Here is a 17,436-nt window from a genome sequence, read left to right as displayed (position 1 = left end):
AGATGCGAACATGAAGCCCAAAGTTAAGTATACTTTTCTTGTCTCGTTGCAGTCCATTTCGGAGCGCGCGTCGCCTTGTGAACAGCGTCTCTTGCGCAGATTTTTGTGCTTTTAATAGCTCTTTTAATGATTAAACGCGTCCGCAATTTAGCAACAGTGGAGTCTGCATTTTACAACAATCACCGATCGTGCTGATTCTGACGGTACGTTTGGGTTTTAGGAAGACATGACAGCGCATCGCTGTGAAGGGAAGGAAGTTGCGCTAGACAGAATGAGTTGTAATGGTTTCATCTCAAATATCTTTTTTTCTAATCTTTGAAAGCCGAAATCTAAAATGAAATTAGAATAATATCCCAGATCTAAAGTGTAACCACGTTTGAATGTTTAGTTCTGTCCTCATTGTCACTCATTAAGCAGGGTTGTGTGTTGTGAGCGCTGTGGCTCCGCGTGAGAGATCGTTCTCTCTCTCTCTTCTGGACTGCGGATAGCAAAATTGCATCACAGACAAATGGTTTAATATTATCATATAGAAATGGCTGAAATTCAGCCCCGGGGCCCGTTTAATACCGGGTTTCGGTACTCATCCCTAATCATTACCAAGCGCGAACAGTGAATGAAACGAAGCGAATGTACAAGCCATAGAGGGGTTTCACCGACGTTTTCACCGACGTCACATTCTGGGGCGGTAACCCGGATGCGCGGCCATTATGGACCGACTCGGATATAAACAACAGCATGGATTGCACTGTGTATGTACTACTGAACACATTGTTACACTAATAAACCATGGAAAAACACATGGAAGCTGTGAAATCATATAGAGAGTGACTTAGTAAGCAGGAAAGAGCGTGAAATATGTTAAGCGAATATGTTAAAAACCTACTTTTGCGAACTAGTCCTAGGTTTTTCGCCCGATCGGAACCAGACCAGTCTAGGACAATTCTCTGGACTCTCTAGATCAATAATTATCGAAAAAAAGTTGAACTTTTGCATTTGGGTAGCTGTAACAGGGTCATTTAGAAAATGGGCGTGTCAAAATACACTCAAATGCCTATAAATCATAAATAAAAAATCAGAACTTCACAAAAATTGGTGAGCATATGTGTCATAACATGAAGAACCATGCCAAGTTTCATGGAGATCGGACCATAGGTGGCGCTATAACTGTAATAAAACTTCAAAACCATATATTTCCTATGGTAAATTGCCTGTATTAGCTGTAAATGGTCTTTTCCATCTACGATCATATAAAGTTCATATCATAATGTTTAAAACCATCATAAATCATTATAGAATGTGGCATATCATGGTAAATCATCCTATAACATGGTAAATCAAGGTAAACTAAGATAAATCATGGTAAACTATGGTGAATCCTGCTAGAATCATATTAAATCATACTAGAATGTGTTCAATTCTGGTAAACCATGCTAGAGCAGGGTAAATCATGCGGAATCATACTAGAACTTGGTATATCATGGTAAACTATGGTAAATCATGCTAGATTCATGGTAAATCATACTGGAACATGGTAAATCATGAAAAATCACACTAAAATTTGGTATATCATGGTAAATCATGCTAAAACAAGGTCTATTCCATCTATGATGTCAGTGGTTAAATGCTTGCTACATGAAACTTAATGTCTTTTGATGCTTTTGAGCTTAACTCTCATAACTGCTTGAACACCGATAAATGCTGCTTGCAGCTTGAATTATTTTTGTAACCGGCGCAGACAAGAGCGCGGAAAATAAAGCTGTACATACAGCAACTGTCTCCTAACGTTTAGGGATGGGAATCGAGAACCGGTTCTTCTTCAGAACCGGTGCCCAGTGAACCAATTCCTTGGATCCGTTAGTATGCTTGCTTAACGATTACGCTTATCGGTTCCGCTCGTTGCAAATGTGTCATGACGTCACACACGCGCTGCTAGGGCTGGGCGGTGAGTTTGTACAATATATCGATATTTTTTTTCCCCACGATATGGAATGAGGCAATACCGTTTATATCAATACAGTAGTTTGATACGAGCACATCTGAAAAATAGTGGAGTACGCAGTGTGAGCTCCTGCAGTGAAAGAACAGTAGGCCTACAATTTGTCCTAAACATGACACAAGCTTATTAAGCGCTTCAAAATAACTGGTAAGATAGTTAACAAGTTTAAAGCAGCTTGCCCTGTCAGATGCTCGGACAGATAGCCTACTGTTAGTGACTGAAAGATAAATACTGGCGCTGTTTAATGCGTTTGAGACGTGGTGCTTTCCTCAGTGCTTAACTTACATTTCACAGGTATATTCTCCATCTGTAAATGTTCAAACAAATCAAACATGTCCATTTCACTGTCAGGAGAGGACGAGCTTCTGCAAATGAATCGCCAAACAGACGAGCACAATAGAACAGTAGCACAATAATTCTGACTAAAATACATATTACTAAAATATTTGTTGTTGGAGACAATAAATGTGCCATATGTGGAATTTTAAATCTACAAGTGTATTTTTATGAAAGTGACCATTATAATGGGGTAATCAAATGCAGGCTAATATAATTAGTTTGTGCTTTTGTTTTTATTTTCATTTTTAGTTTAGCCTTTAGTCATTTTTAAAAACAAAAGCATTATCTTTGTTTTTAGTTTGTTAGTTTAACTTTAAGTTTAACTTGTTAGTTTAAGTTTAACTTACAGGTAGATGGTGAAACCTGCTGGGCATTTCTGTCTGTCGCACCTCCACCGGTGCCTAAGAGATTGAGACGTACCGAAGGTGTACATGTTGGGGAACACTACAGAGGGCATTTATGGGTCAGCTGGGGACCACCAGTCACGGATGTTTCGCTCCTTTAACCCCAGTACATCTCATGGTGGCGGAGCGATGGCAAGGATTTCTCCCTGCCACCCCCTGCTGATGCCCTAGGTGGAGACTGGACCCCAACTCTTCGCCTTCCTTCTCAGCCAAAGCCAGAAACTGCCTCTTTCAGCCTCTTCTGTCAGCTCTTTCATGGCTTTCCCGTGCCTTATGCCTGTTACACCCATGTCGCGGAGCAGACGAGAGGTTGAGGAGCCCACAAACCCCCGGCACCCCACCTCCACAGGGTATGTGACTGCCCTCCAACCAGCCTCCCTGTACTCTGCAGCCAGTTCAGAATATTTGGCCCGCTTCTACTCATGGGCAGCTTCAAGTCCTCCTTCCCATGGGACTGTGAGCTCCACCATCAGGACAAACTTGCAAGCAGCAGACCACATCACAAGGTCTGGACGCAAAAACGTTTCCACTATCTCCCTGGGAAAATGGAGCTGCTTCCCCAAGGTCGACTGCTAGCGTCCACCCCTTGCCTGGTGTGAGGAGTCTTCTTGTGTCCTTCTGGTGGTGGGTGTTACCCCTCTCCCCAGCCCTTGCGAACTGGATGGAATGTACGGTTAGGGCCGGGGGCCTGCTATTCGCTTCCTGCCTGCATATTTCCGCTACCTCAGCAAGCTTCTTCAGCACCAGGTCGTGCCTCCACCTGTAGCGCCCTTGTGCAAACGCTGTCTTGCTGCCAGTCATGATTTGTTGTAAGCTCGCATTGGGAGTGTTACACAGGAGGCAAGATTCCTCGTTGCCAAACCATCGGTGGAGGTTGCGGGGGCATGGTAAGGTGTCATATGCTACTCTGAAGAGAAAACTTAGCCTGGCCTGTGGAATCTTCCACACGTCAGACCAAGCCAGCTGCCTGTCTAGAAGGCCTTCCCACGACAGCCAGCCTCCCTGTTGGCCCTGGGACACCGCTTTGTTGGTAAGTCTCTCATGTTCAGCTCTCATCACCTCTGCTGCCACCATGGCCTTCCTCTCTTCTTTAGATGCATTCGACCAGAATAGGGGGGGGCTGTCCCCAACCGAGGCCTACCCGGCCGTCCTGTACTCTGCCAACCACCTCCCTTTGTTGCAGCCTACTTATTTTAGGTCAACTTCTTCCTTGGCCTTCCATTTTCTCCCGGTTAAAACCGGGGCATTTCAATTCTCACCAGATGGTCTGTGGACTCTCTTAGCTCCATGATCAACCGCACCTTCTCCTGCTTATATCCCCCGCTGATGGAACGCAGGGGCAGCTGGAGCTTGGTCTTGCCAAAGAGACCCACATCAGAAAAGCATCTTGGTAGCCCAAGCCATTTCCTGATGTACGAGTTTGCCAAGCTATCCAACTTGCTCACTGTGGAGGAGGGAACTTCGCTCATCTTGAGTAGCTGTTGCCTCACACACCACAGGAAGATAAACACTGCCATGTGATTGGCTGATAAATGGTTATGCCTTTGCTATTGTTATAGCCTCATTTTAGGCAATTATGTGTAACATTTTGACTTATTTAAAAGATAGTGCTTTAAGAGTTTCTCTTTTTCTTTTAAAAGATAAACATTTTGTAAGAGCTACACTGACGTTGACAGTTTGATAAATGCAAGTTAATTTTAATCTTTGTGTGTTAAAAATGCACATAAGTCCCTGTAGAGATAGCAATACACATTCTCCTTTTTTGCCAAATAAACAAAAGCATTTCATCAATGTCTTCTCTCTTACTGTATCAAAATGTCACCTAGTTTTCCTCAGAGATGGTCTCAATAATGTGCTTAAAAGTCAAGTCAAATTCAGTTTGTGCATGATTACATGATATACATTTTTTTTTTAATACTGTATCCTGAATTGTGGATAATTAAGCTATAGCCTATATCATATGCTGAAGTACATTTCTGGAGTGTTAAAGATTAAAAGAAAAAATAACAAGAAGAACCGTACAGAACCGAAAACCGTTACCCTAAAACCGTGATACGAACCGAACCGTGGGTTTTGTGAACCTTTCCATCCCTAATATACAGGTCCTTCTCAAAAAATTAGCATATTGTGATAAAGTTCATTATTTTCCATAATGTAATGATAAAAATTTAACTTTCATATATTTTAGATTCATTGCACACCAACTGAAATATTTCAGGTCTTTTATTGTTTTAATACTGATGATTTTGGCATACAGCTCATGAAAACCCCAAATTCCTATCTCAAAAAATTAGCATATTTCATCCGACCAATTAAAGAAGTGTTTTTAATACAAAAAAAGTCAACCTTCAAATAATTATGTTCAGTTATGCACTCAATACTTGGTCGGGAAACCTATTGCAGAAATGACTGCTTCAATGCGGCGTGGCATGGAGGCAATCAGCCTGTGGCACTGCTGACGTGTTATGGAGGCCCAGGATGCTTCGATAGCGGCCTTAAGATCATCCAGAGTGTTGGGTCTTGCGTCTCTCAACTATCTCTTCACAATATCTCACAGATTCTCTATGGGGTTCAGGTCAGGAGAGTTGGCAGGCCATTTGAGCACAGTAATGCCATGGTCAGTAAACCATTTACCAGTGGTTTTGGCACTGTGAGCAGGTGCCAGGTCGTGCTGAAAAATGAAATATTCATCTCCATAAAGCTTTTCAGCAGATGGAAGCATGAAGTGCTCCAAAATCTCCTGATAGCTAGCTGCATTGACCCTGCCCTTGATAAAACACAGTGGACCAACACCAGCAGCTGACATGGCACCCCAGACCATCACTGACTGTGGGTACTTGACACTGGACTTCAGGCATTTTGGCATTTCCTTCTGCCCAGTCTTCCTCCAGACTCTGGCACCTTGATTTCCGAATGACATGCAAAAATTGCTTTCATCCGAAAAAAGTACTTTGGACCACTGAGCAACAGTCCAGTGCTGCTTCTCTGTAGCCCAGGTCAGGCTCTTCTGCCGCTGTTTCTGGTTCAAAAGTGGCTTGACCTGGGGAATGCGGCACCTGTAGCCCATTTCCTGCACACGCTTGTGCACGGTGGCTCTGGATGTTTCTACTCCAGACTCAGTCCACTGCTTCCGCAGGTCCCCCAAGGTCTGGAATCGGTCCTTCTCCACAATCTTCCTCAGGGTCCGGTCACCTCTTCTCGTTGTGCAGCGTTTTTTGCCACACTTTTTCCTTCCCACAGACTTCCCACTGAGGTTCCTTGATACAGCACTCTGGGAACAGCCTATTTGTTCAGAAATGTATTTGTGTGTCTTACCCTCTTGCTTGAGGGTGTCAATGATGGCCTTCTGGACAGCAGTCAGGTCGGCAGTCTTACCCATGATTGTGGTTTTGAGTAATGAAACAGGCTGGGAATTTTTAAATCCTCAGGAATCTTTTGCAGGTGTTTAGAGTTAATTAGTTGATTCAGATGATTAGGCTAATAGCTCGTTTAGAGACCCTTTTCATGATATGCTAATTTTTTGAGATAGGAATTTTGGGTTTTCATGAGCTGTATGCCAAAATCATCAGTATTAAAACAATAGAAGACCTGAAATATTTCAGTTGGTGTGCAATGAATCTAAAATATATGAAAGTTTAATTTTTATCATTACATTATGGAAAATAATGAACTTTAACACAATATGCTAATTTTTTGAGAAGGACCTGTATACAAACACACACTCTGCCGTTCAAAAGTTTGGGGTCGGTATGATTTTTAATGTTTTTAAAAGAAGTCACTTATGCTCACAAAGGCTGGATTTATTTGATTAAAAATACAAAACAAACCCAGTAATATTGTGAAATAATATTTCAATGTAAATAGGGCTGCCCCCAAATAGTCGACTAAATGTTAGTCGATATGAGGAGGGCTTGGTCGAATACATTTTCATTAGTCGGTTAGTCGCAAAAAAAAAACCACGTGAAGAAATGAGTGTATGACATGACATAAAGCAACGAGAGATCAACGAGATCTCCTGCCTCGCGGTATACCAAAGCGCACTTGTGGGAGAGGTGTCTGGCTGATGCTAATAATTATGTCAGGAAAAAAGTCCAAAGTTTGGGATCATTTTGAAAAGTCGAAGGACGACCCTAAAAAGGCTGTTTGCAAACTCTGCAGGCAAACATTTGCCTATCACTCGTCAACATCGAATATGTCTTATTTAAAACATGTAGGGTAAACGTACCTATTAAGCTCAAGTACCCATTAAGCACACTTCCATATTTCAGCTCAGATTAGAATAAGAAAAAAATAATGGTTTACCCTACTTGATGTCTTAACCAATTGATATGTTTGTTACCACATACCTCCTGTAATTTCAAGCAAATCAGACCATTGCACACTGAGATATGGGTCTATGTGTGTTCACACTGTCTGGTGGCCATTTTGAAAGCTGTCTGAAAACTTTCACCAAAAGAGGAGCCCCTTAAATGTGCATTTTTTACAATGTTTAAGCCTTTATTTTGGGTTAGTATAACTACTTGCTGCAAAATTAAGAGATTAATGTTTAGACCTTTGCATATTATATAACCTGTGACATGGATGTGGGAAATAATTACAATAGATCCAAAAGCTAGTTTTAGTAACATAACCCAGATGCTGCAGAACATAGTTACCTTACTAGCTGTATAAGATTGTGTGCTACACTAATATATTACTTCACAGGCATTAATGGCTTGTACTTCTAAATCCAAAATGTTATAAATTTACAGTTTAATGATGGTCTGTGATTTTACACTGCTTTAATTTTGATAATATTTCATATTATTGTAAGGTGAGCTTAAAGGGTGCACTACAATGAAAATCACAGAGCTTCAGTGTGACATCAATTAGAAAAAGTATAATTTCACAGATATTGTAAATAATAGTTGTTCATATTAAGATATGTATTAAAGTGATACATGACCTAGATTATTTATTTAGTAAAATATTGTCCTTTAAATTTCACGTAATATTTATTAATTCAAAATTGTTGCTGCTCCAATTAAGCCTCAGTGTGCTCCCTTTAAGCTCATCCACATTGACCTATGTAAATACCTCATAAACAGACTTTAATATTAACTGATGGTTGACACTTTAAGTTAATCTTTATAAGATAATTAATAACTTATTTTTTTGACAGCCTTGAGATGACGAAATCTAGACAGAATTATAGTCTATTCTGATATAAATACTTCAGAGCTCTTACACATACACACGGGAAAGCAGGCGTTTGGAAGCAGGCGTCTATCAGCGGATCAGTTTATCAGTGGATATATTAGGCATCCTCTGATAGACGCCTGCTTTCAAACACTGATAAGAAAAGCGCGCGGTGAAGACATGTTTTGAAGCGTTGATCATTGTAGCCAATCACAGACATAGCAATATTGAGCGTGTGTGAACGCATTGGCCAATCAGAGGTGTTTAAAGGAGTAGTTCACTTTAAAATAAAAAGTACCCCATGATTTACTCACCCTCAAGCCATAGGTGTATATGACTTTCTTCTTTCAGAAGAATACAATCGGAGTTATATTAATAAACACCCTGAGACTTCCGAGCTTTATAATGGCAGTGAATTGCAACCATCAGTTTGAAGCTCAAAAAAGTGCATCCATCCATCGTAAAAGTGCATCTATCATGATAAAAGTGCAACCATCATCATAAAAGTGCATCTATCCATCATAAAAGTGCTCCACACTGCTCTGGGGGGTTAATAAAGGCCATCTGAAGCAAAGCCATGAATTTGTGTAACAAAAATATTCATATTTCAAACTTTATAAAGTAAAGTAACTAGCTTATGGTCAAACTAGCATACGGATTCAACTTAAGTCTAAAGCGCAACTTATGCGAGTATTGTTACACACTGCTGATATTTACGCTACACCATGACACACTTCGCTACTTCTGACATCACCAGTTGGGTAAGTTGCGCTTTAAACACAAGTGGAGTACCAGATCTGATCTTTTAGAATCTGTGCTTGATTTTAGAGTTCTGTTGCTTTTGTGATTGACTCTGTATCTTCAAATAAAACATTTTTCAATTATTCTTTAAAAAGGTTGCTTAAAATAAACATAAAACATGTTGTGAGCTTATTGGGAACAGGGGTGTGCTTAAAGGGTACAAAATGTACCCATTAAGCACAGCCAGACTTTTTATATTTAATGATGTACATCTTAATTGAAATACTTTTGACATTTAAAATAAAATGAAATATTATAGTGCGAGAGATTAATATTTTATTTTAAAATAACTTATTGTACTAAAACCAATATCTAGTGCAATAAAAATGTCTCAATGTAGATTTTGGTGAGCTTAATAGGTACGTTTACCCTAGGCCGGCTTTATTGTGAACAAGTCGAGAAGCTCCCTTCTTCCCAACAATGTGGACAAGCTGGTGTTCCTCTCACATAATATGAAAAAAATAAAATCGAATTGAAAGCCTAGGTAAGAATGCTTAATTTCCTTTTTATGGTGTTTCTGTTTGCTATCCGTTAGGCTATATAAAAAAAAACGGGTATTTTTATAACGGGTAGGCTATACAAATAAATAAATATTATTTTTATTTATTCGTTTTTATATAATGCAGAAGTTGTTTTTTATTCTGTAAGAAAAATTTGTCTGAGTTTGCAATTTGTTGTTTCAGGTCAAGACTCATCCGTCGTCTTAATGGCAGTTTGCGGCTTTGCTCTGATATTTTTGATTTGTATTAGTGTTCTTTAAATTAGCCTATTTGTTCCACATTTTGTCTTAAATATAGTTGTTCTAAACAATTTAATCAAATACTTAGGCTGTTGATTTGTTTGCCGCCTTCTTTTTTATTCTAAGTTTTGGCGTTGTGCGATGTGCCATGTGCATTTATTAAATTGTTTGTTTTTGTTATTTTTCCTTTTGAACAATGTAAAAATTATATTAATTTAATTTTCCACTGTATTTTTATATCAAACAGCGTTTTTGCTACAGTATTTATTTGGTTTTTTTTGCATGGTTTTGTACTAAATCCTAAGTTATTAATAAGTTTATTTGATTTATTTTAAAGAACGAATTTTAGTTTATTTTATTCAAATCTGTTTTTTTTTTACATGTAACTGTTACAGTTTGTATTTTTGATAATAAATTATTAAAATGCACAGGCAGTCTGATTGCTGTTTTTATGTTATAATTAGCCTTAAACGTGTCGTAAGCGCTGTATACTTTAAACGCTTTACTAGTCTGTTTTAAGCGCTTCATTTTCATTTTGAACGCGCTAATATCATGCTTTAGCATTTTCTGTCATATGGAAGTGTTAAACTTCAAATTGGACTATACCTTTCCTTGTATATACGCAAGTTTTTATATTAATATCATAAATGAACGATTATTCGACTAATCGCTAAAATGCAGGAGTGTTAGTCAAATAGGAATATCTTTAGTCGGGGGCAGGCCTAAATGTAAATCCGCTGTTTTATATGTAAATATATAGTAAGGTGTAATTTATTCCTGTGATCGAAGCTGAATTTTCAGCATCATTACTCCAGTCTTCAGTGTCACATCATCCTTCAGAAATCAGTATAATATGATCATTTGATGCTCAAGAAACATTTTTCATTATCAATGTTGAAAACAGTTATTTACATTTTTATTTCAGGATTTTTTGATGAATAGAAAGTTCAAAAGAACAGCATTTATCTGAAAAATAATCTTTTGTAACATTAAACACTACCGTTCAAAACTTTGGGGTCAGTAAGAATTTTTATTTTATTTTTTTGGGGGAAATGAATAAAATGGATCAATACTTTTATTCATCAAGGAGGAATTAAATTGATAAAAAGTGACTATTGCCTATTGTTTGGCGTGTTTTGCTTTACAAACGCACGGGTATTTTTATATTATTCTAAGTTTTGGCATTGTGCCATGTGCATTTATTAAATTGTTTGTTTTTGTTAATTTTCCTTTTGAACAATATAAAAATTATATTAATTTAATTTTCCACTGTATTTTTATACCAAACAGCGTTTTTGCTACAGTATTTATTTGTTTTGTTTTTTTGCATGGTTTTATACTAAATCCTAAGTTACTAATAAGTTTATTTAATTTATTTTAAAGAACGAATTTTAGTTTATTTTATTCAAAACTGTTTTTTTTTACATGTAACTGTTACAGTTTGTATTTTTGATAATAAATTATTAAAATGCACAGGCAGTCTGATTGCTGTTTTTATGTTATAATTAGCCTTTAACGCGTCGTAAGCGCTGTATACTTTAAACGCTTTACTAGTCTGTTTTAAGCGCTTAATTTTCATTTTGAACACGCTAATATCATGCTTTAGCATTTTCTGTCATATGGAAGTGTTAACTGAAACTGAAACTCACAGCACGTGTAGAGAACATTTACTGAATCGATCGAGCCGCTCCAAACTATGAAACAATATTGTAACCACATATCTACGTTTGAGCAGATATCCACAAACACAGTATTTAACAGTAAACACTTTTCTAAACATTATAATATTCACCATATTACATCATGTGTTTTATTATCCTCGTGTCGTGTACATGTATATACATTTAGAATTAGGCTTCATGTTTTTACTCCAATCTCATTTCACAATGTACCTTTTAGTCTGGCACCAGTTTGACTAGTTGCGCAATGTAAAATGTATAACAATTACATTATGAGTGGATGTCTTACCTTGAAAATCTTTCTCATCTTCAAATCTCGAAAAATAATTCTTCTATTTCCTCTGAGGTAAATCCAAGGTGCTCAGCACAACACAGCACAAACACAGATTCCAAACTCGATGTAAAGCAGAGGCGTAACGTTATGCTACTGAAGTCAGGACGTTTTCAAGTCTTCTCCTTCACGTGGATCATTTGCATGTCAATTGCTCTTGCGCGCGTCGGTGTGGTCACATTAGAATTAATTAGGAAGCGTTTGAGAAACTATACATGTCGTTGCTTTCATACTGATTACTTAAACAGAGAATATTTGCTTTTGATATAATTTACATTTAAAAATAGAGATTCCAAGCTTTGTAAAGACATACATTTCAAGTCTGTCTGACAAACAATAAGCTGAGTTACATATCATTTTCTGTCTCTTTCAGAATGAACTTCACATTGGGAGAGACGACAGATCGCACATCGTTTATTTTCTTTATTTTACGAAAAACACAACATTTTGTTTTTATTATGAGTGTACACAAATAAAAGAAGACATTTGCACAAATGCACCATTTGCATAAAAACGTAGCGCTATTAACAGCTGTAATGCCAGTGTCAATGCTGCGTTGTGGTTCGACACAAACTGTAAGTCGGGTGACAGCTCTTCAACAAGTTCATATATATCTCTCCGACAGAATCGAAACCTCTCAATCAGCTCCATCTTTATTGTGAATGTCCAATGGATTGCTTCTGTCCCTAATAACTCTCTCCCGTCTGAAAGCCCGCTCATTGTAAAGTCTGTGTATAAGGCACTTCATGTCTTTACTGTTGAGTTATGGGTACTATAGAAACTTGCTTAGATTTTGACTTTACGCCTGCTACTGACTAGGCGTAAGATTTACGCCCAGTCTTAGCGAGAAAAGGACTTGGATGGTGCAACTGTCGTAACTATTAGGTCGGACTTAGAATGCTGAGTTAAGACCAACTTACCTTAAGACCAGGCATGGAGCAGTGGGTCTGAAATTTTAGGATGAGCAAGCCAACTTTGATATGTTGTCATCGTTTGTCCACATTCCTCTCCTACGACGACACAACGTTTCGCAGATGCGCGTCGGGGTTGCTCTCATCATTAAACTGGATGCATAGCCTAATGCCTCAGAAAATCCGATCTGCCAGTGTACATGAGTCGCATTGGCACATATCTGATTTATATCTGATTTAGTTCCACATGAACGAGGCCTGAAACCGATCTCGAAATATCCTAATGCATGCATTTTTTTCCTGTTTACACGGTCATAGAACACATCTGTGTAACAAATGAGGAATTGGGTCACATTTCACTGACAGTATAAACGAGGCCTAAACGACTAAAATAAGTCAAATGTTAGGGATTCAACTGAGCTTGATTGACAGGTGATCTGACCAATCATACTTCGCCATCCACCATTTTGTCCGACAAAGCAGTCAGGAGAGTAATGCCGGGCGTACACCAAAGGATTTTCACAGTCGCAGACTAAAGACCGGCAGTCTTTAGGAATCTTACTGGAGTCTCGGCGTGCTCCCGTCGTCTCAATCGTTAAATGTGAGGTGATAATCTGCAGTCGGCGACCCGATTTATGCCAGTCTTTCTCTAGTCTTTCATATCAAACATGTTTGATATTACCGCAAGTCTTTAGTCTGAGACTAAAAACTGTGAGCCCAAGTCTTTAGATGTGAGCTGATAATCTTATAAAGTCTTTTCTAAATCTTTTCAAAGTCTTTAGGTGTACAGAAAGCTTAAGTTTAGTAGATTAACATGGGAGGATTTGAACTTGAAGAACTGAATATACTGACGCCTTTCCGCGGTTAAAACAACATTCCTTCTTATGTTCATTCATGTTTATTTGATGCTATAAATGAACTAGAAGGAAGAGATGATCGGTTCACGAGCAGCTTTAACTGAGGCTCTACAGCGATCTGTCACGACACATTAAAAGAGCCACAAAACGGTATTTATTGTTTAAATTTCTTTTTAAAAATGACCAAATTTGAAAGGTGAGACTTTGTTTAATATCAAAAGTAACCGAAAAGTAACCTGGTCTGTCCTGTCTGTCAGTCTCCTCTCTGATCCGCAATGTATTTTTCACTGCGTGAGAACATGGTGTGTGCGTGAGAGCGGCGTAGCTTGTCGGACATAGCGACAGTAGCTAAGGGGGGCGGGTCTTTGCGAAGGGTCAATTGGTTATTCATTTTTTTAACCACTAAGCACAAAAATTCACAAAAATGCACCAGACTTCCCAGTGCTTCATAATGGTGAGAGAGGACATTTTATGACAGCACATTTCCTTTTTGCTTCACTCAACTTGCTTGGCTGTAAATCTGTGTGTGCAGTACAGTGTCACAAAAGAAAAAACAGTACTGCTACTATTGGAAAAAGTAGCTTTTTACTGGAAAAGCTGTATCAAAACAGCTGAGTTGCAGTTAGCGTCGCTACTTTTAGTTTTCCAAATCAATAAATAAAATAAAAGGAAGATGATATGGTTAACAAACAAGTGGGGTGACACCTCAACACATTCCTCTCATTCTCGTGATGCTAACCAGCCTCAGTTATTTCCCTCGTGGACAGAGACCACCTAGAGAGCCTCACAATAAACAGCCCAAACCACATCATATCCTGATTCAGACCTTGAAGAGACTGGCAGGTTCTGATAAGACCAGTCTAACTCTCACTAGCACACTGCTTTCAGTGAGCAGAGCGTCCATCTAAACGCCAAACAAAACACAGGACAAGGCTGGGGGGAGGGACACTGTGGCCATGATACTGCACACAAAGTATGCCTTGTGTTTCTGAGAACTCAAGACACACAATGAGCCATTTAGAGGAGTTTCTTCTACACTTAATTCTCATCGACAAAAATCAAGGGTGCATAGGGCCGTTCGTGAGCACACTTCTGCTAACTTAATTGACAAATTAGACACAAAAAACGAATAAAAGCTCTCACTGGGGCTGTACCTTTTTGAAAGGTATTAAAGTACTGATACACCTTCAAGGTAATATGGCAGCCTTTAGGGATAAAAAAAAGGTATATTTGAAAGGTTATCACACCAGTGACAGCTTTTGTACCTTTTTTCCCCCTGAGAGCATAGCAAGGCCGCAAGTTCAGATGTGGTGCTTCATTTGAAAATTTAAAATGTATTCAAAATTCTCAAAAACTTCTGCTAATCACCCAGTTGGAAAAAAGTTATCAGCCAATGCAGATAATCATCCAAATTATTGATTATTGGTCTGGCAGGTGAATTGAAGTATCACTACTTTGAACCTTGAACTGTATCAGTGAAACCGCTCCGAGTTCAAAGTGGTTTTGTGTTTGTGTTGGCTAAAGTTCCTGAGTGTAATAACACTTTTCTAGTTAAACGGAGTCTACTGAAACTGAAATGGACAGAACAGTCAACAAAGGAGCAGGTGCTTTTGAGAAGAGCTCTCAGGAACATCCTGTTGGTGGGCTGTGCTCAAACTGTGACCTCATTCTTAATGTTTGATTAGCTCTTACAGAAGTGGAATGGATTTCGGACCAAAAATATACCTGAATTATGCTGTCTGTGTTATAAATGTGTGGCTGAAAAGCTGCAGATGTCAACATGAATTAAAATCACTTAAAGAGTTTCTAGTGTCTGAATTCATTGCACTATTATTTATGGCTGTACTCAATAGTGTTGTCACGATTCTGATATTGATATTAGATACCACAGGGAAAACTGCCATTTATACAATTGATCTAAATTATTTGATAATTTGGGTAATTTTTTAATAACTTACACACAGAAGCTTTTTATTTGAATAGTTAAAATACATTTACAAAAAGAGAAAAATAAACATTCAGATACAATAATGGTAAAAAACAATCTGCAAACATTAGCACAAATAAATACAATAGAATAAAAAGACAAATTACATGAACATGGCGTTAAGTTTTTCAGGCTGGCATAACCGTAGTATCAGGTTATAAATACTACATAAATTAAAGTACGGTATTCAAATGTTAAATAACACTGAATAGTTTTAATTGTAAAAAATAAATAGGCCTACATGTTAATGCTTTCAATTAAAGTTACAAAAGTTATACAGTCAAGAGCAGCGAGTGATTTTCTCTTTGTCTTTTGTTCTTTGATTAACATAACAACAGCAGGAATATTAGACAGCTGTTACTTTTAGAGCATACGCACTGATCCATTATACTGTTACACAACATGCGTTTTCTCTCAACCTTTCTCTTCCAAAACTGATACCTGAAAACTGCAAGACGGTCATTTTGACATAAACCAGGCAAAATAAGTCAATTTGATACTCGCGAGCTGTTTGAGATGTGGCTTTATGTCAGAGATGGCCACTTGACTAAAATGTTTCGCAATACAAGCACTAGGCCTATTTAACCAAAGCGAATGAGTTGAGTGAGTGACAGGAGGCGGGTGTGTGTCAATTCGTTGTCGGAGATGGCGCAGCTGGTATCAGTGTCTTGATACTGTAGAAAATGAGTATTGGAACGGTTTCAAATATTTTATTATCAATACATATCGAAATATCAATATTTTTTGACAGCACTAGTCCTTAAACCACATTTCAGAAAACATTTCAGACCCTTTCAGAAAGCAGATAGTGACCTTTATTACACATAATAAAACGAGAACACTGTTCTATTAATAATGCCTCATCAATGTTTTTGAAAAGACTTGAATACTTGTGTTCATCACTAATTCCAACAGGATTTTAAAATGAAAAAGCCATCCAAAAAAAAAAAAAGACTTTGCAAAAGACTTACACAAATGCAAGGGCACACAAAGCAGAAAAGGCAGATCATTTTAAAGTCACATCCATTTTTGCCAATCTGTAATTCAAGTTAGTTATTTAGTCCGATAACTTCGATTTCTTTGAAATACCTGAAGGCAAATGAGTCATGTGTTTTTGATTCACACAAGAGGTAAACCACCTTTTTAACCACCACACTAATGGAGTTTCCCTATTTATGATGTTCAGACTGAAACACTCTGTTCTTGATTGTTTGAGGTTGTCCTATCTTACCTTCCTGGGTGTTTTGTCTTAACCTGTCATTTGTGTTGTCCTCAGAGGACGGCTGGCAGTTGAGGGTGTTACTCTGGGAAGGTGTGGAGTCAGAGGAGTGAGGAATGTGCATGACAGGCTGCTTTCAGTCCCAGCTGGACCAACAGCCCAGATTTTAGGCTGCTGATACAGACTGTTTGCTCCACTGAAAGACAATAGCCTGTCTTTTCAAGCTTTTGTCATGCCACATGCATAAATGGGATGCTTTCAAATCTTTTTTTTTAATGTTTATTTGTTCGAAGGGCGGTTGAATGTGCCAAACATTACGTGTACATGGACATCTTTTGTTTAAATAGGAATTAATTAATTCCGATTGATGAATCCGAATGCAGTGTTTGGATAAACGCTACATAAACTGATCAGGCTGATGTGTGCATTTATGTCACAAGCGTAAAATCTGAATAGATTATTTGACACGTGCACACTGCATACAGTTTCCATTGCTTCTTTATCATACCATAGCTTCTTTTCTTTGTTTTATAAAAGCAGACTCAATATTGATCTATTTTGGGTCCTAATTAGGAGACAAGCACATGAAGCTTTGTGCCGTGCTGCTTTATTTATCAAGCAGTAAAATACCCTTTCAGTACCTAAAACAAGGCGTTTGAATCTCAGCTCGAGGTTTAGGCTTATTTGTTCATTAATGATGTCACATAAATGTCTTTAAAGAATCTTTAAAAGACTTTTAAAAATCTGAAGTCGTTCAGCCCCTAGTGTCAAACACTAAATGATAGGACATAATACATACAGTAGTTTTGCTATAACGTATTGAGTGAGAACGTGCAATGGTCTAGGATTTATGAGCTCCTCCGACGTGCTGGGAAAATGGATGGAAATCAAGTTTATCATGTTTGTTGTCATGTTCTCTGGAGGGTAAGGAATCCCAGCGGTGAACTCTGTGTGTGTGTCATGAAAAACAAACACTCAGAAAGGCCAAAGGTGCA

General features: G+C 38.2%; 3 protein-coding genes across 9 annotated transcripts in view; 2 read left to right on the top strand and 1 right to left on the bottom strand.

Moving 5' to 3' along the window:
- The window catches only part of fra10ac1 (FRA10A associated CGG repeat 1), a 71,645-nt gene extending 57,424 nt beyond the window's left edge, over positions 1-14,221 (bottom strand). The window contains exon 1 of the mRNA XM_077206195.1: positions 14,217-14,221. The gene's annotated coding sequence lies outside the window, so the exon portion shown is untranslated. The remainder of the gene's footprint in view (positions 1-14,216) is intronic.
- slc35g1 (solute carrier family 35 member G1) overlaps positions 1-17,436 on the top strand; it is a 160,195-nt gene that overhangs the window by 32,052 nt on the left and 110,707 nt on the right. The gene's annotated exons all lie outside the window — the stretch shown is intronic.
- plce1 (phospholipase C, epsilon 1) overlaps positions 1-17,436 on the top strand; it is a 103,867-nt gene that overhangs the window by 20,105 nt on the left and 66,326 nt on the right. The gene's annotated exons all lie outside the window — the stretch shown is intronic.

This window comes from Siphateles boraxobius, unplaced genomic scaffold (genome assembly GCF_051911475.1).
Source record: "Siphateles boraxobius isolate OS27281-9 unplaced genomic scaffold, OSU_SipBor_1 55, whole genome shotgun sequence".
Taxonomy (NCBI): Eukaryota; Metazoa; Chordata; class Actinopteri; order Cypriniformes; family Leuciscidae; genus Siphateles; species Siphateles boraxobius.
This window is presented reverse-complemented; position numbering and strand designations above follow the sequence as displayed.